The sequence below is a fragment of the Delphinus delphis genome, chromosome 17, assembly GCF_949987515.2.
Source record: "Delphinus delphis chromosome 17, mDelDel1.2, whole genome shotgun sequence".
In the NCBI taxonomy this organism is placed as follows: Eukaryota; Metazoa; Chordata; class Mammalia; order Artiodactyla; family Delphinidae; genus Delphinus; species Delphinus delphis.
In genome coordinates, this window is record NC_082699.1 from 5,934,041 (window position 1) to 5,959,520 (window position 25,480).

Sequence of the window (25,480 nt, forward strand, 5' to 3'; positions counted from 1 at the left end):
TGGCCAGATGAGGATGGAGTCAAGTGGTCAGAGTCTTGCTGTTAACATAGAAACCAGACTGACCCAGGCTACAGGCCTAACCCAGGTTAGGAACTTGACAAGTGAGACCCCAGAGAGGGCTGTGAACTTGAGGAGCGAGGCCATAGGGAGCCACCCTGAGTTCATAACCAGAGGAGGGACTTCCCAGAATCACTGTTTTTGGCAGATTAACCTGGACACTGTACATACGGTTAGAGGAGGAAAGCCAGAAGCAGAAACCAGCCAGGAAGGCAGAAATGAGTGCTCATTTATCTTTGGTGAGGGAGAGTTAGAAATCTATTGTGTTCCTTGAATTGCATTAGTAGTCGTAGCGCTAGTAAAATAAACAAGAGTGGGGAAAGTTAAACAAGATGCAAGAGACAATCAGCCTGCCTTTTACAACCTGTGATCACCTGAGTGGCATTCCGTTACTTTTAGTGGAGGCCGCGTGTGCGTGGTTTTTAGTCTGGACGTCAGGTAATCATCAATTTGTTATAGAACTTGCAGTTGGGTTTATGAGTATTGTTTTATGTGCGTACATTTTTTGATCGCCTAAAAGAACGTTGCTAACCACAAGCGCATGGGGTAAAACAGATACCCAGTGCGTATGTTTCACAGTTATGTTCGCTGCCTCTGAAAACCATACTTCTCTCTTGTTTCAGTCACCGACTTAGTCACATACTCGTGGTTTTCTTGGAGTCATTGTTCAAAGGGAGCTTGGCTTTTACTTCCTACTTTCTCCACTGTTTGACTGAAGATTATTTTTAAGATTAAAAAACAAACAGAAGTCATCTCAGAGCCTGGGAACCGGACATTAAACGTATCTGTTTTCGCGTGTGCTTAAAAATGGTGGTTTTGCAAATACTCAGTGTGGCATTCCCACTACATAGTTGGCTGATAAAACTATAAATAAACTAAAACTATATAGCTTTGCGACCATGGGAAGGATAACATTTAGCTTGATCTTTTGTGACCAAACAAAGTTCTGATGTAAGGCACCTCACTACAGTGGAAAGAGGCCGCAGAAACCTGTGCTTAGCAGCGGAATGGGAGATGTTGAGATGCTGATGGTTTTTAGGCAAGCCTAGGTAGTGAATCATTCATTCATTCAATAAATATTTGTGGATAAGTGCTCTGAGCCAGGCAGGATTCTTTTACAGGCTGGGGTTATAGCAGTAAACAAGAACAGGCAAAACGTTCTGTTCTGGTGGGGCTTATATTTCAGTGAGATGAAGCAGAAATGTGGACGTGTATAAGGTATTTGTTATTTCAAATGGTAAAAAGCACTATAGGGGAAAATAAAGCGGGGGGGGGGGTATATATGCGTGTTGTGGGAGTGGGGGGCAGCATTTTAGAGGCGTGGCTGGCAGAGTTCTGAGGTGCCCCCTGTGTTGGGTGGGTAGGGCTAATAGCGTCTGGTGAGGGTGATGGATAGCACTGCTGTGATTACCAGGTTACCTCGCGTAAGACTCCGTCTCAGCAGACTGGAGTGGAGATTCTCCTGCTGGCCTTGGAGAAGGGAGCTGTGAGCTGCCCCTAGAAGAGGAGGGTGGCACCCTCACTCACAGCCAGCAGGAAAACTGGGGCCTCAGTGCTCCAGCCTTAAGGGGCTGAATTCTGCTAACCAGCATGGGAACTTGAAGGAGGCCCCTGAGCTTCTTAGAGGAAGGCCGTCCAGACCACACCGTGATGGCAGCCTTGTGAGACCTGAGCCTAGGTTGGAGCCAGCCAAGCCATGCCCGGGCCTTGACAGAGACTGCGATAGTAAGCGAGTGGGGTGCTTGTTACACGGCAACAGAAACTAATGCAGATGGGGGGCCGGGGAGGGCCTCACTAGGAGCAGAGAGACACATGGAGACCTTAAGGTGCTGTTGGACATACCAGTCTGGAGGTTGGGAGAGAAGATGGGCTGGAGATGGACGTGTGGGAGCCGGGAACACATACGTGGGATGTAGAGCCACGTGGTCCCGAGAACAGTGATTGCAGAGAGGCAGGAAAAGGGGCTCAGACCTGGGCCTTGGTGCTCCAGGAAGATGTTTTCAGTTATTGTGTCTCAGTGACTTATGCCTTATTCTAAGCTTTTGTTCGATACTTGGCCTGACTTACAATATTTTTCTCTCCCTCGCTGGAACTTCAGCTCAGTTTAAAGTTTTTTCTGTTTGGTTTCAATGTACAGTATTAGATACGAGACCCTGGCAGGTGGGGCAGTGAGGCTGGGTGTGAAAGTCCTCCTGCCATGTCCTGATAGGGAAATTCTAGCTTCAGCCAGGAGCAGTGTACACCCAGATCCCTTCCTCCTGAAGGCAAAGGGATGCGTACATCTCAAGTCTCCTTCAACCCCAGCTGACGAGAGCAAGCAGATCGTTTCTGTAACTTGCCCTGGTCCTCAACTGCATGACTGAAGAATCAGTAGCGATCGCTGTGGTTTCCCAAAACGGGATTTGCAGAAGACCCATTGCTAGCTGGGTTTAGTTGCTGTATTTCTTTAGACACAACGGAACAAATAAATAAAGAAGAGGAGGGTATACCCTGGGGATTTAGTAAATAGGAAAAGATGGAGACTGTGAAGATCAGAGCAGTTGAGAGGAGTCTGTGGACCATTTTGTAACCTGCATTTACCGAGATATTTGTAGCTGGAGGCCTGTCGGACTTGACGGTGGGAGTGTCCCTCAAAAGCGAAAGACCTCTACACGTGGATGCATCTGTTTGTATATAAACAATAGCTTTGGTTGGTAGTTTTCTTTTTCAGACTGGTTACATGTTTATTCATATATCTGAAAAATTAACAATTATTTCACAGCACCTTCTCAGTCCTTTGTTTTTTTTGTTTGTTTTTCCTCTATTTTCTACACCATATTATCAGATGGGCCATTGAATCTTGGACTGAATTGCTACCTTCTCAAAGTAGTACTTTTTTAAAACGACTCCCACGGATGGTGATATACAATCTGAGATCATTATTCATACCCTCTCTTGTTCCAGAAGGGACTCAGACGGCAAACTTTGAGAGTTTGGGTTTTGAGTAGTTTGCCTTCCATAGTGAGGGTGCCAGCCCAGGGAAGCCCCTGTCACCCGGGGGAGTGAGCATTTTAGCACGTGCCCCGCGGTCTACCATGTTAGGAGTCCAGCAGGGCTGCGCCTCTACCTGCCGGGAGCCTTTGCTGACCCCTGGTGGCAGGTGCACTGCCGAGGGTCTTGCGTTAGCCCACGTCATTTGAATAGGCTCATTCTTCTCCCAGTTCTCTACTTCAGCTTTTTTGTCTCTTTTTTCCCACTGGGGGTTATGTTCCTTTTTGGCATTTAAATAGTCACCATTCCTGATCTAAAGATTACATTGTAGTTAATTGTCCTTAGACCCGTGGACACAAATTCTTTTGTGTCATCTGAGGACACGTCATGCTCTTCCCTACTCCTCCGTGTTTTGTGTGTCTCTCGAAGCCTGGCATTTCCAGTGCCCTTTGGGAGCTGAGGGATTCAGTTGTGCTCTTAAGTGACAGCAGTGGCTTTTTCTTTTTCAGGTGCCTTGGGCCTATTGAGATCCAGCCTGAGTCAGATGAAGCCTTCCCTTGTGAGTAGAACCCTTTGTTTGCCATCTCGAATCATACCCAGGACACGCTGTTTCCAGCTGTGATCAGCAATAACACCCATTAATGTGCTGTGTGGACTTTCAAATCTTGTAAATTAGTGACATCCAGAGACTCAAGAAGCATTTGCCGCATCTAACATTATACAGCTGGATACAAGGGGTTGCTTTCTATAGTTCTTTTTTGCTCTGAAGTATCAGTTTCCAGTACACATTAGAGACCAGATTCCACACTATTTTAGTCTAGCCTTGATCAGAGGCTGGCAAAGATGGCCCATGGGCCAAATCCGTCCAGCTGTTGGTGTTTTGTAAATAAAGTTTTATTGGGACACAGTCATGCTCCTGCATTGAAGTGTTGACTGCGGCTGGTTTCAAGCTGTAGTGGGTGAGGTGAGGACTGTGTGGCCTGCAGAGCCTCAAATATTCACACTCCGGCCCTTACAAAAAAAATTGCCAAGCTCTGGTCTAAAATATATAACTTTTTTTTAAACTGAAAATTTTCAGTCATAAAATAATTTTGGAATAATGGATGTCTCTAGCTTTTTAAAGTTCTCAAGACAAGGCTGTCTGAAAAATAGCCAGTGGTTTAAAATAAATGAAATTTAATTTGTCATGTTTTTTAGTACCATTTCAGTTTCTACAGGTTACCAAAACTTATTTAACATAAGAAGCATAATGTGTGGAAATGTAAAATAAAAACATCAGGTCACACTAAAAGAGAACACTGACATTTCTGTGTGAACCTAAGTATCAGATTACATTTTCACTGGGCTTGATCACATTTAAAACTAAAATCTTCGGGAAGGCAAAATTCACACGTCTCCCGAGGGCTCCCTTATAAACTGCCCAAGACGATATGTTTATAGCTTACACTGAAGGCTGAGTTTGCTTTGACTAAAATCAAATGAGAGCTGCTTTTGCATAGATTCCTGTGTGTATGCATGTCTGTGAAGGTTTCGGTGCTTTTCTGATGGGTTAATTAAATTTTCACACTGATGCGTAGTTTATTTGAACTGCCGTGGCATTTTCCAGCTTGTGGTTGTTAATGTGGGTTCCAGTTCGATGAGGACAGACCCCTCTCTCCCAGTGCTCTTTTCATCCCCATCCCCGGTGCATTTGCAGGGTGTTGTCACTGAACCTGGACCCTGAGAGAATGTGCTTTCCAGGGCTGTCTAGTGCTTTGGGGGCCAAGGCGGAGCACAAGCCAGAGTGAAGAGGCCTGTGTTTTCAGTGGGAAGGGTCAGCCTTTCTTTTCCACCCGGGCCACTAAGTGAGGGCAACAGAGGGGTTGGGTTAAATGCTGCAAAATCTAATTACCTCTTGATTTATAGCCACGTACACACCATGGTTGAGGGCCGAGTTCACCACCTTGAAAACACACTCTGACGGTTGTGGGCTGCCAGGAGGGCTCTGCTCTCCTCTGTTGGCCCCTCGGTTGGTCATGGCTCTTCTCAGTGAGAGCGCCGGCCAGCTCGCAGGTCCCCTGCCATGGGCCCACCAGTGAGGCTGAGGAAAGGCTCGGCCTGCTGGTAGAGCACCTGAGAGGGGCTGGGGGTGCCCGCGCACACACATGTACACACACACGTACATATACACACATACGCACAATATACATACACATGTGCATACATACTTACACACATATACACACGTGCACGTGTATATACATATATACACATGCATGCATGCTTACACACGTGCACACATACACAATATACACGCACCCACACTTACATATACATGTGCACATGTGCGCATACACACATACATAATACACACATACACAATACACACATGCATATATACATACATCCATACACATACACAATACAAACATACACTCACACATACACGCATACACGCATACACATACGTACGCACACATATCCACAGACACATAAATCCATACACATGCACACACATGCACATATACAGGCATACGTGTACACATGTGCACACAGACATATACACACGCACACGCACGAGGCACATTTAGGTAGCTAAGCGCACCGTCTGGGGCAAGGCTGCTCTCCTCTGCTTCCTGACGCTGGGGGATTAGCGTGTAGGAGCGGAACTGGAGGCTCTGCCCTGTTCACTGTGCTGCTTTCCTGTCCTGCTGCGCATCACGCTGGAGGGTCCAGATTCTTCAAAACTGTTTTAGTTGAGATCCCCCCCCACTTCTGACCCCGGCTCCCTCGCCATCACCGGAAGGGTGAATGCCTGGAAGCTCAGAAATAAGAGTGCGGCTTCCTGGTCAAAGGCGGGCGTTGGACTGACCGCCAGCCCCACCCGCATCCCACCACCCACCCGAGGAGCCTCCAGAAGGTTCCCGACCTCTCAGCCAGTTTGCTCCACTGAAAAGTGGTGACAGTGGTATCTGCTTCCTGGAACCGTCGCAAGGATTAAATGATTAATGGGCTTTAGTTCAGGGCCAGGCTCGTAGGAAGTGTTCAAGGAAGGTAAGCTGTTCTGGGTCCTCAGAGGGGCTGCCAGGCTGTGTGACTCTAGGGACGGCTTGCCCCATGGGGACAGGTATTTTATTCCCCATGGGCTTTAGAGCTGTCTGCAAGGGGCTTTATGATTATTGTTTACATTCTCTGCAGACAGGGCGCCTCCTCAGTAGCTGCAGGGGCCCAGCTCCCACCCCCCCCTCCTTTTTATGAAGCTATGAAATAGCTATTGGAACAACCATTTTTATTTAAGAAGAAACTGTCTTAAGGAAATTAAATAATTTAACCTAAATTCATGTAACTCGTGAAAAAACAGGATATTCAAACTCAAGACTGTTATTAAAATCTCCTTTGGCCTGAAGATGCTTAGTTGTGAGTTCCTTTTATGAGTGATATACAAGTCAGTCTGGGGGAAAGAAAGGCCACTGTATAATTATATTCATATAAAATATATACTGATATCTTCTGGAAAACTGCTTTCTGACAAACATGAGACAAACAAAAGAAAAATTGGTCAAAGCTGACCTCCCTTACCAAAAATTGGTCAAAGCTGAAGAGGTAAAAATAACTTAAAAGAAAGGTGTTTTAAGTGGATGTTAACAGCGGTTCATGGTTTAAAATGAACTGAGGGCCTATGAATCAAAAAACAATATTCTAAGGTTCTGATAAAGCAATAACATAAGGTACAATATGACATTCAAATGAGTAAACTTTAACTGTTGTTTAAAATCACGTAGAATTAGAATTGAGTTATCCTTTTCTTCTCTATGTATACACAGCATACTACATATAAATAAGAGATTGAAAGGTTCAGAAGAATTTGAGATATAAATAATTTCATTAGGATGTCAAATCAGTAATACAACCCTTCTTCAAAACTTTGTAGCAAGACTATATTGGTATTACTGTTTTTTAATACAATATGGGTTTTTTTTTTTTTTTTTGAGGTAAAGTTTACAGATCTTAGATGTACAGTTTGGTAAGTTCTAACGAATACATGCACTTCTGTAACCACCCTAATAAAGATATGGAACATTTCTATCACCCCAGCCAATTCTCTCTTGCCACTTTCTAGTCAGATCCCCCTTTTCCACCCAGGGAAAAATTATTATTCTATCACCATAAATTAGTCTTATGTGTTTTTAAATTTATATGGATGGAATCATCCAGTGAATACCCTTTGTACTGGCTCCTTTCTTCCCATACCATGTCTTCGAGATTCATCGTGTCTTTGAGATTCATCCTCGTTGTCGTATCAGTAGCTGAGTAATATTTATTTCATTATGTGCGTGTACTGCAATTTGTTTATTCTTCTGTTATTGGGCATTTGGATCATTTCCAGTTGGGCATTTTGAATAAAAGTTGCCATGAACATTGTTGAATGAGTCTTTTAATGGATATACGTTTTCCTCTACCTTGGATAATACTCCTTAGTGGAATTGCCAGATAACGGGGTCAATGTTTGATTAACTCAGACTTCCTTGTTAGCAGTGTGTGAGAGTCCATTTGTTCCATATTCTTGCTAACGTTTGCTGATTTAAGTGATTTAAGTTACTATGGAATAGTGTATTTAAGTGGCTATGGAATAGTGTATTATTGTGGGTTTAATTTGTATTTCCCTCATGACGAATGACGTTGACTCTCTTTACATATACTCACAGGTCTTTTGTGTATCTTCCTTTGCAAAGTGTTCGTTCGACTTTTTGCCCTTTTTTAGAGTTGGATTGTATGTCCTTTTGTTATTGATTAGTCACTTCATTTTTTCTGGCTAAAAGTTCTTTTTCATATCTATATATAAGATATATTTTCTCTCATATAGTGGTTTGTCTTTTCATTTTCTTCACAGTGAGCAGAAGTTGAAAATTTTTTTAAAGACCATTTTGTCAGTTTTTTCTTTTACAGTTAGTGTTTTTGTGACTCTAGGGAATTTTTACCTACTCCAAGGTTGCAAAAATATTCTCCTCTGTTTTTTTTTCTAGAAGCATTATAGTTTTAGTTTTTAACTTTTAGGTCTCTGATCTATCTCAGGTTGATATTTTAGGTGTGAAGTAGGGATCAAAGTTTCCTATTTTTTCCAAATGGGTATCCATTTGTTCATCATCATTTGTTGAAAGGGCTTTTCATTCTTCATTGAATTGTCTGGGCTCCTTTGTGAAAAGTCAGCTTTAAGTCTGTGGATCTGTTTCTGAGCTCTCTCTCCCTTCTGCCTCGTTGATCTCACTTGTTTATCCTTATTAAACCACAGTGTTGGAATTTCAGTGTCTTCATGGAACAGCTCCCTGTCCTTTTCTGGGAGGACAATCCTTTCTTATCCGTGGGAACTCAGGGGAACCACCGTCTGGATTCCTCACTGTGGCACACATTTCCCCAAAATGCAGAACGTCGCTAATGGATGACTCTGACAGGAGTTTTGCAGGTGAACTGAGTTTTGCAGTTGGATGACTTCAGTTTGTTCATATATGAAAAATTTGGTGTCATACAGTCCATTTCACTGCAGTTTAGGTCAGAGAGTCATGCTGAAAAGAAACATGTATGGAGGCATGAGTGAGCACAGACTACAGAACAGCCTCCAAACTAGTAAATCAAAAAGGACCATAGGTTAATTGAAATTCCAGTTAATTTCACACAACAAAGACTCACCAGTGTTTAAAATGTCAGTGCTTTAAGATTGCTTTCTCTTGGTTGCCAACAGAGGGGGTTTTTTGTTTCATCCTTCCAAAAAGTACACAGCATCAGCATCTTTGGGGAAGACAGAAATTGTTATTTTTCAAAAAAGAAAAAAAATAATAGCAAAAATTCTGTATAAGTTCCATTGCTGAAAATGAGGACATTTTAAGGAAAGTTGTAATTACAAATCAAAAAAGACTTTTTTTCACTCTCCTTCCTCCCCTGGCCTGTCCCAGGCTTGGGCTTGGGGCAAGAGGCCCTTGCTTCATCTCTGCAGGACCCTGGCTCTCACCGAGAGCATCTCCAGGGGTTGGAGTATTTACTCTCATCAGTGGGACCACCCATCACTACCGTTGGAGGAGCAATCAGATTTTCTGTTTACTTCAGCCAGGGAAGCCAGGATCCACTCTTCTATGTGGATGAGCTGTGCCCATTGTAGACAAAATAAAATTAACTAAGAACCACCCACTTCTCCCCCATCCCCACTCTCAGGATAACCTGGTGAGGTACCATCTTTCTAAAGCCTGGTACTGACTTACATCACATATTCAAATTATTTTTGTTCTTAAACAACGCTAAAAACAAATGGGAAGATTATGCTTACACCTTTGGAGGAAGATGATTAAAACTTCAAAAGCTTCTTCACTCTCTAAAAGGTGCAAAATACCATCAAGACGTCAGGTGGGCGGTTTCTGTGGCTGCCCTGCCGACTCCTGCAGTGCTTTCACAGTAACCTGTCAGGTCCTTTATGCCATTTATTCCCATGACAGCACATCTCTGGGATATTCGTTTAAAAGCCTCCTATATAATTTAGTACAAAAAAATCCCACTTGTGTAGGCTTGACTCAGACTTTATGATGAAAAACCTTCATCATGTGCGCTTCCATGTAAGAGGAATTTAAACTCTCCTCTTCATTAGGAGACCTGCCTGCAGTGGAATTAAAATAGCTTCGCCCTGAATGGGAACACTGACTTGGCAATGATCAGGAGGAAGTCATTCAAGAGGAATGTAATCAAATACTTGAAATTTAAATTAGCTTGTAATCTGACTTTGAAAATAAAGTAAAAGACAAGCCCAAGAAAGTTTCCTTTAAGGTGAATTAATGTCCTTCAAATCACTTCCAGTTTCAAAGCTAATAATGTACACACGATAAAAGGAATATGCAGTGAAGCTTATCTTTTCTATGTGCTTGTTCTCCCTGATACACTGATACTGGGCTTAGGAAAGGTGCCCTACATAGAGAGAACCCACGTCTACAGAAATAACTTGCAAACTACACCAGAGATTTACAGACTGTTTCAGTGCCGTTTAGAGGGAGAGCTTTTTTCTTTATTGTGTCCATAAAGCATACATTGTTAACCCAAGAAGGAACCTTAAATAAGTGACACAGATTTTCTTCTTTATTTAGAAACTATTCAGATGTTCATAGTTTCAAAGGATTCTTTCTCTTCAGTAAGTTCTTCCTCGTTCTTGAAGGACACGGTATTTTTTCTGTTCAAATCACTGAGTGGTAAACTTTCCAGGAGAATAACATTTGTTAAGTGAAAAAACTTCCCTAATCATTGTCCCTGCCTTGAACAGGATTACATAATGAAAAATTGTCTCTTTGCTGTAAAAGAAAACGTAGAAAAGGATCTCTACATATGAAAACAGAAACAGGAGAAATCTAGGGAATCCAGATTCAGAAAACCGTTTATGAACAACTTAACATTCAAGAAAGCAACTGGGGGGCTTCCCTGGTGGTGCAGTGGTTGAGAGTCCGCCTGCCGATGCAGGGGACACGGGTTCGTGCCCCGGTACGGGAAGATCCCACATGCCACGGGGCGGCTGGGCCCGTGAGCCATGGCCGCTGAGCCTGCGCGTCCAGAGCCTGTGCTCAGCAACGGGAGAGGCCACAACAGTGAGAGGCCCGCGTACTGGAAAAAAAAAAAAAAAAGCAACTGGCGGGGTGATTATTTTCAGTAAGAAAAAAAAAATTCTTGGCTTTTGGCTTTACAGGTAATTAGACACTTAACGGTATAAATAGAACAGAGCTCAGTTTGCTTCAAGGCAAATTTCTGTTAAATAAATCCCATTTGCACATTATTTTCTATTGTAGAACTTTAAAAATTGGTCCCTAGATATAATAAAATTACCTTTAAAATATACACATATAAATGGAAATATCTTTCTAACAAAACCTTGGAACCATTATCTGTTAATGATACTGAGCTATGGTTCACAAGACTTTTCAAACTGTGAAAGCAAAAACAGAGTCAGTCTAGGCAGACACACTGAAAGGTGATTGCTTTGCTTTACCTTATTTTAAACTCGATTCCTACTGGAGTGGGTAACAGTCCATAAGCTTCCGAAACTTGCCAAGGTTCCAGTCAGTCTTCAGTGACGCTAATGTTTCTAACTTTATATCCAAAGAAATTATTTTCCTTTCTTTCTCCATCACTTAAACTTACTGGTGTCTTTCCAGGCGTTTGAACCTGGACATATCTCTTAAGTGCCTAAGAGCGCCTTTGGATAGAAGGAGAGAATTACACAAATAACTCAGGGGAGGAATGTCTGGGCTGTACAGTAATTTCCAGGGAGGACTTGCTGTAGTGTCCGCAGAGGCCCTAATGCCGAATCATCATCAGCAGACTGACTGACAATCCAGGCTGAACTTTAGGTTCCCACCCTGACGGTTTGAGTTCTGGCTGGGATCGATTAGTACATCAAAATTGTGTTTGCTAAGGCTGCTGCTTACTAGCTGGTTAGAAAAGCTGAGCTGCATCCTGTAGACTAGCTGAAGGCCAGAGCCGATGACCAGGGAAGGCAGCAGGAACCTCCAAGTCTGAGACTTCAGAGGGGCCACTCATTAAAAACTTGCCACCCCTAGTTTTTTCTTTTCCTTGGGTGGGAGTGGGAAAAATATCAAGTTTTAATTAAAAATTTATGTTTGGCGTGAGTAGCACAGTAGAAAAATGAAACAATTTGGACGAGTTGACCATGCAAAGATAAAAACTATTCACATTGTGACATTTGCCCCTAGACTTTTTCTCCGTATATAGTCACAGAGATATGTGCGTGTATACACAGAGAGGTAATTTTAACAAAAATAGAATCATAATATACATCGATTTGACTCTCACTTAAGATTCAGCTATATTTCCATTTAATAAATATTCTATAGTATCACTTGAATAGCTGCATACTGTTGCATTCATTTTATTTATACGCCATCATGTATGTAGTAGCTATTGTTGAATAAGATTTTTGTTTCTTTTTTTGGTTCTTTTCTTTTGGTTCTATAAAGGATACTGTGATAAATTCCTTACTTGTATTTTTTTTTTTGCACATGTCCTTAATCATTTCTAATTTTTAGCACATGATCCCAGCTGTTTCCTGGGGATGATTTTCCCTAAGTGAGTGGCCAGGGGAAAGGTATACGTATTTGTAAAATTTTCAAGAAGGTTTTCCAAATTGTCCCAGAAAAGAAGTCACGCTTATATAAGTTTCAGAATTTCTAGATGTTATTAACAAACTCTTAACAGTATAGCATTTCCCATCTGGGTTGTGCTCAGGGCATGCATGATAGTTATTTATTTTTATTATCTAGTTCTTTTTCTACAGAGGGTCAGTTTTTCTAATTACATTAAAATCATTTGGCCTGGATGTTTTAATTTTGCCATCAGCCAAGTGGAGAGAACTTAGATAACGTTTACAAAATGCTGAGCGCTCCCTAAATGCTTTCTATATATATTAACTCATTTAATTACACATCATCGTCATACTCATGTTACAGATGAGAAAATTCAAGCATGAGGAAGTTAAGTAATCTACCCAAGGTTACCAGCTGGAAAGTGGCTAGATTGGGATAAAAAATAATGGGATAGAAGGTGAGAAGTATATGATGATATTGTCCTAGCAACGTAATTCTCTCAAGGAGTGTCCTGCAGACTGTAACCTCCGAAGTTCTGATATGACATTTTTCAAGACAGCTATTCTTTGGCCTCTACTGACTTGAAAAGTTTCATAAGGACCCCAGATGAATTTCATACCAGCTCGTGTTCTGTAGTTACATATTTGTTTGGATAAGAGCCTAATCTTTCAAAATTAGTATGTTAAAACATAATTATGAACATTCATGCCATGCATACTTGAAGTTCTTCCATGAAGTTTTTACTTAAAGTAGCAGCATGCGTGACGCATGCAAGATGATATGCCTTGATTTTGGACCATACATGTAGTAGAGTTACATTCCAGAACTGGTACTGATGCTTTACAGAGCTTTTTAGAAGTGTAGGAAACTGCATTTAACTGAAATGTGTAGGCATTCCACTTCAGAAGACAGAGCTGAAATTTAGGACATTAATCCACTTATTATAATTTAAGGTTTCGTAGGAATTATGCGATGGTCAGTAGAGATAGTCTAATCCTGGTCCTTTTGGTAGTACAGAGATTACCCATGAGGGAAACACTTTCACGACCTAGAAGATGCCTGACAGCATTCAGAAGACATGGTACGGTTTGAGAACAGAAGAGACGCTAATAAGCGCAGGAGAACTTCTGCCACCTAATTCATAGCTCTTATTATGTAATGATATCTAAATATTATTATTATATCTAATTATTAGATTATAATAATTATATATCAGATTACTTAATAATATTTAATAATGTTTAATTCTATACCCATGAGTTATAATAATTCATTTTTTGTGTGTTGGAACAAACATGGTTTTAGTGAAAAGACGAGCAAAATAGGAAGGAATTGAGTCTGGAGTCCTGAGCAAACCTGTAACTGCCCTGGGCTCGTTTCCTCATCTCTAAAATGAGAAAACTGTAAGAACACCTCCCTAACAGCGCTTAGGAGAGACTCAAAGCAAAAGTGAATGTGAAATTTCCTTGTCAGTTTGAAAACTTGGTTCAGATCATTGGTGTTGTTTTATTTGCCTCCTTCCCTGGTTTGGAGGGTCCATGTCCGCCTCCTAGCACAGCATCTGACAGATGATAGGAGCTAAATAAATATGAGTTAAGCATCATTATGACGAGATGCAGGAAGAGCCGAGATACCAAGGAACCCCATTTGAGAACCGAGTAAGTTCCAGGCCCCAGCGGAAGAGGAATAGGAACTTCTCAGCTCTGGGTGTTGCCCGGTGGCTGGCAGCCTTCTCGGTGCTTTCCACGTGAGTTCATGTCTAATCACCACAGGAACCTTGGGGAGACGTTCTGCTGGTCGGTTTACTTGCTGGGTGAGGACAGTGCGACACCCATGAGGCTCAGTAACTTGACCGCAGTCACAGTGCCCGTGAGTGTTGGGGCTGGATGCCCCAGTCTGCTTCCGAGTGTGTCTAACTGCAGGGCTGCCCACCTCCGGACCCGCCTTCTCAGCACTTTGAGGCCAAGGCCGTTCTACTTCTCTTCATGTTTCAGTGCCCCGCAAAAAACAGCACCAATGTTTGCCGAATAAATTCAGGAAATCCTTTCTGTTTTACATATTTTTTTTTTCTTTTTGGCCAAGAGCCTTACACACCACATTGAATAACATTCATATCAAGATGGCCCCATTTTCTGTGAAAAGTCTGAGGTGAAGATATAAAAGAGTCAGTTTTTATAGTTTGTGGAGAGAAATCCATATGCTTCTGTGTGCATATATAGAAGATGACGTCAGTAAGTCTTCCGAAAACAAAGATGCGGTCTCTGCTCTTCCCGCTGTGAGGCTCCAGGACCGTCCCCAGTTGGGTCTCGACCTGACTTCCAACCTTCTGTCTTGCTGTGTGTCCCCAGGCCCGCGTCTCTGAAGTCTCAGCTTTGTCGTTGGCCAAGCGGGGTGGTGAACACAGTGGAACTGTAAGGACAGAATTCCACATTTGAAGACAAAGCCTGCCAGGAAGGCCTGAGACAGCATTTCAGTGTTGTCCTAGTGTGGTGGCTCTTTTTCTGAAGCCCATCCCCCTCTGGCAGGCTCCCAGGTGTTTAACCGTCTCCCTCACTGGTGAGCTGTGTTCGGGGAGGGGCCACATCCCAACCCATGATCACGTCATAGGTGCTCAATATGTATTTCTTGAATTAATGAAGCCGTGTCCCCTTAGTATTTTAGGTTCTCCCCCCCCCCCCCCGGGCAGCCCGTGTGAAATATATGTGTTTTCACACCTAGTGCAGAGAAGGGTAAGTGAGGGTGGGACTTGGAAGATAACTAGAAAGAAGGGGAGCTGGAGGCTACATCCTTCCTGTTGAGGATACAGTCAACGCGCAGCTTTCCAGAGGCTCGGACCAAACCCTTTCCTCGCCCCGAGTCTGCTGTTTGCGGCTGTGCCTCTACCTTCCGTCTGGGTCCCCTGGCTCCATCTGCCTCTCCGGGACTCCATAGCTCTCCTGGTCACACCCACCCTCCAGCCAAAAGCATCCTTCAACTGCAGACCCGACTCTCACCCCAACTTGTATCCTTTCGCAGCACTTTGCCTACCGTCACAATTACCCCTGTGTTGACCCATCACTTACTGGTTATCCCTCATTAGAATGGAAGCTCCACTGAGAATCCGGGGCCCCTGCCAACTCCCTGCACGGTCCTTACACAGAGTAGGTGCCCCAAACTCTTCACTGAGTTTTGATTTTTCAGAATCAAGGCAGAGTTGACTGAAGTTCAAAGACAAAAGCCCTCATTCCAGAGGTTAAAAAAAAAAAAAAAAATCTAGGCTCTCCCGCAGAGGGGCAATAAGAACGATCAGCAATTAACTGCTACTCAGTTTCAAACTAATATAGGGGCTCTCAACTTGAGACCTAAGAAAGGATCAGTTGCTTCTTTCTCTTACAAAGTGTCTGTTTAAATGTCTTGTACAAAACAGGAACGAGACAAATTAATCAAACAGCTTTTATTTATTTATTTTTTTTTGCGGTCCGTGGGCCTCTCACTGTCGTGGCCTCTCCCATTGCGGAGCACAGGCTCCGAACGCGCAGGCTCAGCGGCCATGGCTCACGGGCTCAGCCGCTCCGCGGCATGTGGGATCTTCCCGGACCGGGGCACGAACCCGTGTCCCCAGCATCGGCAGGCGGACTCTCAACCACTGCGCCACCAGGGAAGCCCTCAAACAGCTTTTTAAAAGTGCCCCCTTTTTGAGCCAGCAGTCTGTTACATGAAGAGGAAGAGCTGTTAGCGTTTCCCAGCTGAATGCCTGCGAGTGGTACCAGGCTGTATCCTGGCAGCCTCCAGGGAGCGCTGCCTTAGGCCGAATCACTGAAGCCAATTCCTCTTGAAGTTTTAGCTCCTGATAATGGCGATAGTGGTTTGATAATCCACATGGACACTGCTTCAAGGTAGCACATGTGAGGGTCATTTTAGGAAGTTTGTCTCTATCGTATTTTCTCACAGTTGGTGTCTGTGTCTACATTTCTACACACGTTTTCACTCTTGGATGTATAGACCATGAGTTTCTGTGCTTTCCCCTGACGTTTATGGGCCATGCTGTTCCTTTCCTTAGGTTATTTCCCATCCAGTTTGTGGTACCCAAAGATGGAAGGATGAAGGATGCCGCTTAGTCAGTATTTTTTTCCACAGCTACTAATTAACCCCTGAGAGTATTTGGTTCCTCAGAGCAAATCATAATGGCTGTTGAGCATGTCAGCTTTTTGTAAAGGTTTTCAGAGAAAAACCAAAGCACAGCATAACAGCAGAAATGAGAAGTTTGCGTGTTATCATTGGATTGGAACTTGACTGGTGGAACATATACCGATTTGGGGAAATTACAGAAAATAAGTTTAACAGATTTGATTAATATCATTGGAGGACTGTTAATTTTGTAGAACCTATTGAAGAAATGACTTGAAGGGAAAACAAATAAATAAATAGATATGGGGACAAAAGTTGCATTTGACTAGCTGACCTCTCTCCTCTCCCCTTTTCACATAAATGCGTCATTTTAAATTTAATCCACCTCCTCATTCCAGACTTGCCCCAATTTATAGTCCATCGAAAACACTTTCTCAAATGTATAATGGCATTTAATCTATATTGCAAATCATTAACGAAATGCAATTTTAAACCCCAATGTCCTGCAAGTTCCTTTTGAGATTGGTTCATATAGAATAAACTGAAATTAGTGACTAATGCATATCCAGAAAGAAGTAGGTGAAATAATGTTTGTGACTACAGTGAACACCAATAATGGTTCTGCATGATGAATCAGGTCTGCTCTTGGCATGTCACCATTAATTACTTCGAAATGATATTTCTGACAAAGCTGTACACTGGAGAAGTTTAGGTGCTTCTTTTTTGAGTAGCCTGATACCAGAAAAGAAGGGAGACACTATGGTATTGTGAAAACATTGCTGCTATTAATAATAGCTTAATTTAGAACTCACCCTGTGCCAGACCCTGCGCTGAGCGCTGAGTGCGCGTTGCTTCTGGCAGTGATGCTGCAAGGTGCCTCCCGCTATTGCCTCTGACACTCAGAGACATCCAGTCTCTTGCCCCAAGTCACCCAGGAGGGAGTAGCTGATCCAGGCAGCCTGGATATTGGAATGCATGGTTTTCTCCTGTGCCTCCTGCAAGATTCAGCTTCTAGAACTCTTGTCACCATTAAATTGTGCCGTGGGCAGATTTCCTTAATTTTTCCTTTACAATGACTTCGATATTCCTTTTCCATCTCTTGTACCTCTGAATTATTATTCATCAGTGTAGCCAAGGTGATGATTTTTGACACCTTGATTGGTACATTTCCATGATGGGTGGAAATTAGTACATTTCCACGATGGATATTTCAAACTATATTGAGAGACTAATTAGCCCTTTAGGACAAATAAGTGGCAAATTGCTAATCAGGGTGAATAAAGTGAAGTCTCAGATTTTATAGCACCACCACTAATACCTTCCTACTATTGACTTTATGATTTATTCTTCAGTGCTGGAATCTGTGAAGTTTGGTTTTTTTTTAATTTATTTTAGATAAGTATAGTTGATTTACAATGTTGTATTAATTTCTACTGTACAGCGAAGTGATTCAGTTAAACATATATATGAATATATATAACTGAATATATATATTCAGTTAAACATATATATATACATATATATATATATATATATAGTTTTTCATATTCTTTGGAACCTGTTAAGTTTAAGGAAACTGGCTATACCATACATTGATTTAACCACTCTTTGTTTCTCCAGATCGGAAGAAAAACAAGAATGCACTTTAAAAACCACTTCTAGTTTATAAGGTGACACATTAATCCTCAAAATGACAAGAAATCAAGATGATTCTGTCTGCGGGGTTTCATTTATTAAAATTTAATTTGCTCCTGTGCTCTGCTCCAATCGCTCTGTGCTAGCAAACTAGCTATAATTAGATTAGCAGCCTGCTAAACGCTGCTGACAGCCTGAGCTTCAGAGAGCATGTGCCGGATTCCGCCCGAGCCGCTCCTCATTGGCTGCCAGCCTAGCTGCTCGCCGGTTTGATAGGTTTCCACAGTACTCTTTATGCTGCATTGGAGACACGGATACAGAGATACTCTGCTGCGTTCTGCCCACTGTGGAGGTGCTTAGCTGGTAGCATTACAGGAGGAATCAGGCACCGAGGAGAAGGCGATCGTCTTTGTTGAGGGAGCACGGCAGTCACCGACTGCCGGCTGCCAGAGGAGATCAAGGAAGAAGTTTCAGTTCATGGTAATTACTTTGAGTCTTTATCTCGCCTGAAAAACACGGCCATGCATGAAATGAAGTGTGTGCATCATGTCATCTGTTTAATTTGATCTTGCTTTTGTTAATATCACACGCTCTCCGGCGTTCCATGTAAAATATGTCCTCCCGGAGGAGGCTGGGCTGGTAGACAGCTACCGTCTTCATGTAGGAATCTTGTTTTTACCTGGATTCAAGAGTGCATGTGCTGGGGAGCTCTTCTCATTGGTTCTCTGCTGTTTAGGAAAGCCCGGTGTTGCATCCATTTAGGTGTCTTTGGAGGTGCGTTTCAGTGCCCTGTCGACTTTGTTTGCATGGGGTCCGGACTCTCCTGAATAATGAGCCGTGGAGGAGAGTTCGGAGAAACACACTTTAATTAGGACAGAGCAGCGGGTCTCCTGGTGTCAACGCAGGGTCTCAGCAGAAGTAATGTCCATTGTTTCTTCAGAGATGTGTGCAGCCTTCATTTTGGATGGCTCTCTTTGTTTCCCCTTCTGTAGTTTTCAGGAAGCTTTTTTCATATAGAGGATGTCAGCATATCCCGCTCTGCCAGAAACACTCCTAGGTGTGTATTCGGCCTGTGCTGAACAGAATTTTTGACTCGGGCTTTGTTTAATAAGGATGTTGTTTAGGGAGTTGAAATCACAGAAGGTGGGATTCTCACCCCTTTGACTTATGTTTGACAACATTTAAAAATTTCTGTTCATGGTTGCCTGGATGATTTTCCAAATCAAACAGTAAATAATCTTGAATTCTGTGATAAAGATGATACATTCAGAAGGAAAAATATTTAAATGGCTAAGGCTGAGCTTAAATAAATGCAAACAAATGCAGTGCGAGCGTCTGCTTCTCAGCGTACCTTCTCCGCAGAGTTCTGTTTTATTCGGGAAGAGCCCCTTGCCACCATTTAGCCCTCAAACTTCAATACTGATGTCCTCACTGTATGAGACGGTGGAGACCACAGAAACTTGTGTATTGAGTCACCAGTCACACGGCTGGCTGGCTGCCACCATGCGTCTGGGATCCGTGGAGAGCTCTGCTGGTATCTGAAGGCTGTCAGGAGTTACCTCCTGCTCCTGAAAAGCCAGACATTGCCATTTCAGAATTTGCTTAAAGTAGCTGCTTTGATTTGAAGCTATAATCGGGTTCAAGGGGTTCGTCGTGTTCTTTGGTCGAGGAAAACTTCAGAACCCTAACTGTGCTTCCCTCCCCATCCACACCCTCAGCCCCTGCGAATTCCCTCCCTCGTCCATTCCTGGGGTGTACTGTTTCTCCCAAACAACAGTTTGAAGAAAAGAACAAGGAATATTCTGAAAGTTTGTCCTTTACTGTGATAGGGTGTCGCCTGTAATAAGAAAGTTGAGTGTGGTTCATTGTCATCCGGCATCTGGGTTTTGAGATGCTGTGTCTGGTGAAATGGGCACTGGAGGGGTCACCCTGCGGGGGGCACTGACTTCCTCTTTGGACGCCCTGATGATGCAAACCACACCCCCGTCACATTTCACAAGGTTGCGTGGTGAGGGGCGGAGGGCGCAGCTCAGTTCTGGGCTTTGCTCTTCGTCATGTGCCCGGAGCCCTCCTGCCTCTTCATTCTCTGCCTGAGGTGCTCCCTGTGCAGACGTGGAAAGTAACCTCCTATCCACAGACGGGCTTAGACCCTCACTTGGGGAAGAATAAACAGATGCGATCCCATCGTTGTCTATCCCTCTCCCTTTTCTTAATCTCGTGAAACGCTTCCTAAATTACCCTGGTCTTAGAACATTCTAAGAAGTCGGCTGCCTTAAAAGTAAATTATTGGGCTTCCCTGGTGGTGCAGTGGTTGAGAGTCCGCCTGCCGAGGCACGGGACACGGGTTCGTGCTCCGGTCCGGGAAGATCCCACGTGCCGTGGAGCGGCTGGGCCCGTGAGCCATGGCCGCTGAGCCTGCGCGTCCAGAGCCTGTGCTCTGCAGCGGGAGAGGCGACAACAGTGAGAGGCCCGCGTACCGCAAAAAAAAAAAAAAAAAAAGTAAATTATTGTTCAACTGCAAGCTGTGTGACTCTCCCCTACAAGCATCGTTGTTCAGCTGTGTGTCACGGGAAGCCGTGGGAAGTGGTTCTGGCCGATGCTGACTGTCAGGGTTGGATCTTAAAAGACTTTCTGTGTCTAGAAGGAACTTCTTACAGAGGTAAATATAAATATAACCGTGTGTGAATACTGTGTAGTAATTTACTATGATATCCCGGAGGGCCTTTTAACATACACTAAAGGGGCATTTTTCTAATAGCACTAAGTAAAATGTTATTTATGTTTTTGCAAAGTAAGAAAATCTGCACTTTTATCTTCAGATGAGTCACATCTTAACATTTTTTTTTTAACTACACGAATCTTTATGTATTTCTGAGATAAGAAAGTAAAAACAAATGTCTTGGGCACTTAAAATTTTGTTCTCTCTCATCCTTATAATTCCATAACTCTTCATGGATGAGTGACATTTCTGACCAATCAAAAATAGGTCTATTAGCATGAGCTAGAAGCGTAAAGCGTATAATATTTTAAAATTAAAACACTGTCTGCTATAAGAGATACTCTCTCACTTTTTCTTCTAGGGGCTGATAATGACAGCAGGAAAAATGATAATCAGTTTAAAAATGAAAAGTCCTTCCACGTAGAATATGATGTGCCACAAAGCAGCTGGGCTGCACAGGGCCTGAAAGTTCCAGTAAAAAGGAAGGAGTGGGGGGCAGTCCAGGGCATGGGGTGAAGAGTTGCCAGGTGGCGCCCGCAGGCGGCTCTCTGGCTGGTCCCCTGGCATCTGTGGCATCAAAAGCACTGAGGGAGGCCTGTCATTCACAATTGATAAGTATTTCAGGGTCGATCCTCCAGAACCTGCCTGGGTTGGAAAAATGTCTGAGGAGCCGTTAGGCCTCATCTAAGTGTGTCTAGTCTTTCTTTCGTTATTCATTCTGTAATTACGGGCACCTACCACGTGCTAGGTTCTGTGCTAAGCCTTAAAAAAGGAGAGAAGGCGCAGCCCTCTCAGCAGGCAGTGGCAGACTGTGGAGGAGAGGCCGTGAGATAAATAATAATGGGGTGCAGGGAGCAGAGGGAGGCGGCCAGCTTGGGGATCCTGAGGAGGAGTGACCAGGGGTGCGGTGTGAAGACCTCAGGGCAAGGGCAGTAGTGCTTGACCTAGAACGTTTTTGCACCACAAGCACCGCTCTTAGTGTCAAGTAGGAGTCAGCGTGGGCCACAGACCTGGTTCCTCTTTGATAGGGACTTTCAGTCTCCCTGTTGCCGTATGTGTGATCTGTAATAGTAAATGTCATAAACAGGAACTGTTGTGTCTTTTCTTCCTCCTCCCAACCCTCCTCAGAATGCACACTAGATTGCTGCCTGGAAGGTTTTTTTTTGTTTTCTGTTTTGTTTTGTTTTTTGTGGTACGCAGGCCTCTAACTGTTGTGGCCTCTCCCGTTGCGGAGCACAGGCTCCGGACGCGCAGGCTCAGCGGCCATGGCTCACGGGCCCAGCCGCTCCGCGGCATGTGGGATCTTCCCGGACCGGGGCACAAACCCATGTCCCCTGCATCGGCAGGCGGACTCTCAACCACTGCGCCACCAGGGAAGCCCTGCCTGGAAGTATTTTTATTGCAATAGATTTATATCACGTGGGATTCGAAAAAATTTTTTAAATGCATCCAGTAATTTAAAGATGCATCTTAAAGGCATCACAAAACACCTTCCTCACTGTTGTACTCTTAAGTAATTTAGGGATTGCTTTTAGAACTGCTTGCATTGCCAGGAGTTATCATTTGCGATGGGATGCCGGTTGACTGTTTTATTTATTTAATTAGCTCTTTTATTTATTTCAGTCATTTATTTTGTATGTGCTCATTAAAGACAAGCTTGGGCTTGGAATATAGCACTTGCATTTGACCTTCCAATGATTAAGGCCTTCTGCTCTCCTTATACATTTGATGGAATTTAGACAGATTTTCAATCTTGTCAGATTTGGAGGGGAAGTCCCCCTTAAGGGTCACACACTTGCATTAGCTCTTGCCGCCAGGAAAATGTCTACATGGAACCGGCCCTGCATTTCCGATACTTCGGGGCCTGCAGTCAGAACACCCTCCAGATGCTCTAGTGTTCTGCCCTGTCAGGCTTGCACACCGACGTTTGCACAGCCCGTCAGAAGAGCAGCCTCTGTCTTTCCCTCTGTCCTTACCCCGCCCTCCTCGCTGAGCTGGAAGTATTCTCCGTCAGAGCTGATCGCAGAGCCGGCAGCCAACCCTGCTGGCTTCCCATCCCTGGCTGTTCCTTCCCAGCTGCCTTTTCTGCCCCCCTTTTAAACAGATGTTCTCCAAGGTTCTGCCCTCCGTTAGCCCCCCTGTTCCCTGCATTCCATCGGTTGGTTCATCCATGGCCACAGACTCAGCCGCCTTCCTGCGTCTCCACAGTGTCCCCGCTTCAGCCACATCGGCCTCCTTGCTCCCCCTGCTCGGGGCCCCGGCTGCCCCCTTGCTCGGAGGGTGCTTCCCCCAGTAGACCCCAGGCTTGTCCCCTCAGTGCTTTCGGGATTATGCTCAAGTGTCCCCAACTGCCATTCCAGTGGGACCGTCTAAGACAGTATCTGTTGTTATTTAGTCTCCCCTCTCTGGAGGTCAGAGACTTGGTCTTAACCCCCAGAGCCTAGAATAGAACTTGGTCCATAGGAAGTGCTCAGTCAGTCCTGGAGAGTGAATGAATGAATGAATGAATGGCTACAGGCGTGGCAGGCTGCAGTGCTGTGAAGGGTGCCCCTGTGGCAGTCAGGAGCTCTGCCCCAGCCAGCTGGGTGGTCTGTGCTGAGCCCTCGCCCTGAGTGGGCTCTGTGTCGTGGACTGAAGTGGGGTTTGTCCCAGGTGGGCTCTAAGGCCCTTTGAGACTCTGACAGCCCGTCACTCCCTGCGCACACGCGGACTCCCGTGTGTAGAGCGGCAGTTCTGAGGATGAGATGACGCCCTGTCAGCCTTCGTCTGTATGACCTCTCACAACTTGGTGTTGACATTCTTCTATCTTTATACTTGCTATCTGCGGTTAGATGTCTCCTTCAAAAACTAGTCAAGGTGAACAAAACACTTAGCTTCTAGCTGAAATGTGTATGTAAAAACTAACACAGTTTGGTTTACCTCCGTGTTCGTTATCTGTCTTTTTAAATTTATTGACCAATTTTTAAAAGAATTTTCATTTTCTGTTGTTGTAAATATTTAATAGCCTGCCTATTTTTGTCAAGTAAAAAAGCAATAGCGATCTTTTCTTTTCTCTGTTTTTAGATATTTCGTGCAGCAGAGAGTACTTTAAGAGAGGGAGGATTCCCTGTGACTTCTGCCAGCAATCCGTAAAATACTCAGTCCTCTTTCAAGTAAGTGTGTTGCTTTGCTTTGATCCATTCTGAGCAGAAGGTATTGATTCTCTCTGAAAACCTCTGTCATATTACACTAAGACAAAGGCTGAGGTTTCAGGTATTTTGCTATCTGGCAAAAAAAAGAGGAGTCCCACCTTTGAGGGCCTGCAGGGCCAAACTAACAGTGATGATGATTTCCTTCCCCAGGGGTTTCCGTGTTATGTTGCCTGCATGTCTCCCAGCAGTTCTGGTCTTTTAAGGGCTGTGTAATATTTACTCGTAATCTCCCTGGTATCTAGAAGTGCATGGATTCGAAAACAGTATCCAAAAAATGAACGTTTTTACACTCCAGTGCGAAGTCCACTGTCTGTGCTTGGGGAGTGAGGTGGTGTTTTCTGGCAGCCCTAATGCTATAGGGACAACAGCAAATGCCTGGGAGCCTGGGGCACAGAGATGTTTGCAGGATGGCCTCCCTAGGGAGGTCCCGTCAGGAGGGCAGAACCTAGATGTCAGCCAGGGGACAGACCGAGAGAGTGGGGCAGGTGTTGAAGGACAGTCAGCAGACGTGGGAGTGTGTGTGTCCGTAAAGGACGTTGCTGGGTGCTTTGTCCCACGTCCACGCCACCGGATTCCTTCCTGATGGCGAGCCTGGAGACATCCTTTAGCCAGACCCATCTTCCCATGAAGGAGCTGAGGAAGTAGATGAGCAGTGGTCAAGGTCCAGATGGTTCCTCCCCTTTGACAGAGGGGCTGAGAGCTCAGTGTCACCAAATGCGGAAGTTGAGAATGTTCAGGAAATGGACAGACAGCTAGCTCTCCAGTTAACTCACGTGTGCAAGGGCCTGACACGTGGTAAAGAGCAGCCCTTGTGAGGTCACCAAGCCTTAGCCTCGGCGCCCGTGTTCCCGAGCGACCACGTGCTTTGGTTTGATTGGCAGCTATCCTCGAGCCTCTCTTCCAGCATCCATATGTAACGTACCATTACCTGGATAGCGCGCCGTGCGTTTTATAGCTGTTTGTCGTTCCATCATGCAGAACTTTGTTGGGTAGACCGTGTGGGTCTCCTGGAATCCTAGCATCTAGCTTAGGCTGACAAATAAGAATCAGCCTCGACCAGGTGGAATTCTGCCATCTGTGGAAAGGGGGATTGAAGAAAAAGCCAACAGCACGTATCAGCGAGACACACTGAAATCCGTCAGTCTTCTCACCGTGTTCCCTTACCACAGATATAAGAAGTTCTGATATGAAAGCCTTGGGCTCCTCTTGGCTGGAGGGAGCTCAGCATCTCCCGTCCCCAGCCCCCAGCTCGTGGAATTGCACCTCCACACAGGTGGGCTTAATGGGGGTCGTCTCCACCAGGGCCTGCCTTCCCCACTCTGCTCGTTCTAGGAGCCCACCCATCTCGATTTGCCCACAAGTGAGAGGTTTTCTGGAACGTGGGACTTCCAAGTGCTAAGAGCAGGACAAGTCCCCAGCAATCAGGGGCCTCTTGTTCCCTCTCGGGGTTCCCTGCGCCCCTCCTCCCGCCCAGCTGGCTCCTGCTAGCAGGTGAATTGGCAGCCCCAGTGGCCAGGAAAGAACTGCAATGTTGAGTAGACGTGAGTGTATACCCAGCTCCGCTGCGTACTAACCCTGCCAGTGGACTTCACGTCTAAGCCTCAGTTTCCCACGTGCCAAGTAAGAATACCAACACGCTCCTAGGGGTTTGGGCAAGGTCACATGACACAGCCACAGCACGTGCCGGGGAGAGGGTA

At 44.5% G+C, this 25,480-nt stretch overlaps 1 protein-coding gene across 2 annotated transcripts in view; it reads left to right on the forward strand.

The window, feature by feature from the left end:
• FAM110B (family with sequence similarity 110 member B) overlaps positions 1–25,480 on the forward strand; it is a 129,148-nt gene that overhangs the window by 49,285 nt on the left and 54,383 nt on the right. The window contains exons 3-4 of one of the 2 annotated variants that reach the window (XM_060035402.1): positions 3,537–3,586; positions 23,656–23,744. The gene's annotated coding sequence lies outside the window, so the exon portion shown is untranslated. Of the gene's footprint in view, positions 1–3,536; positions 3,587–18,112; positions 18,354–23,655; positions 23,745–25,480 lie in introns of those variants that run through there. The other variant, XM_060035403.1, reaches the window with a different exon arrangement.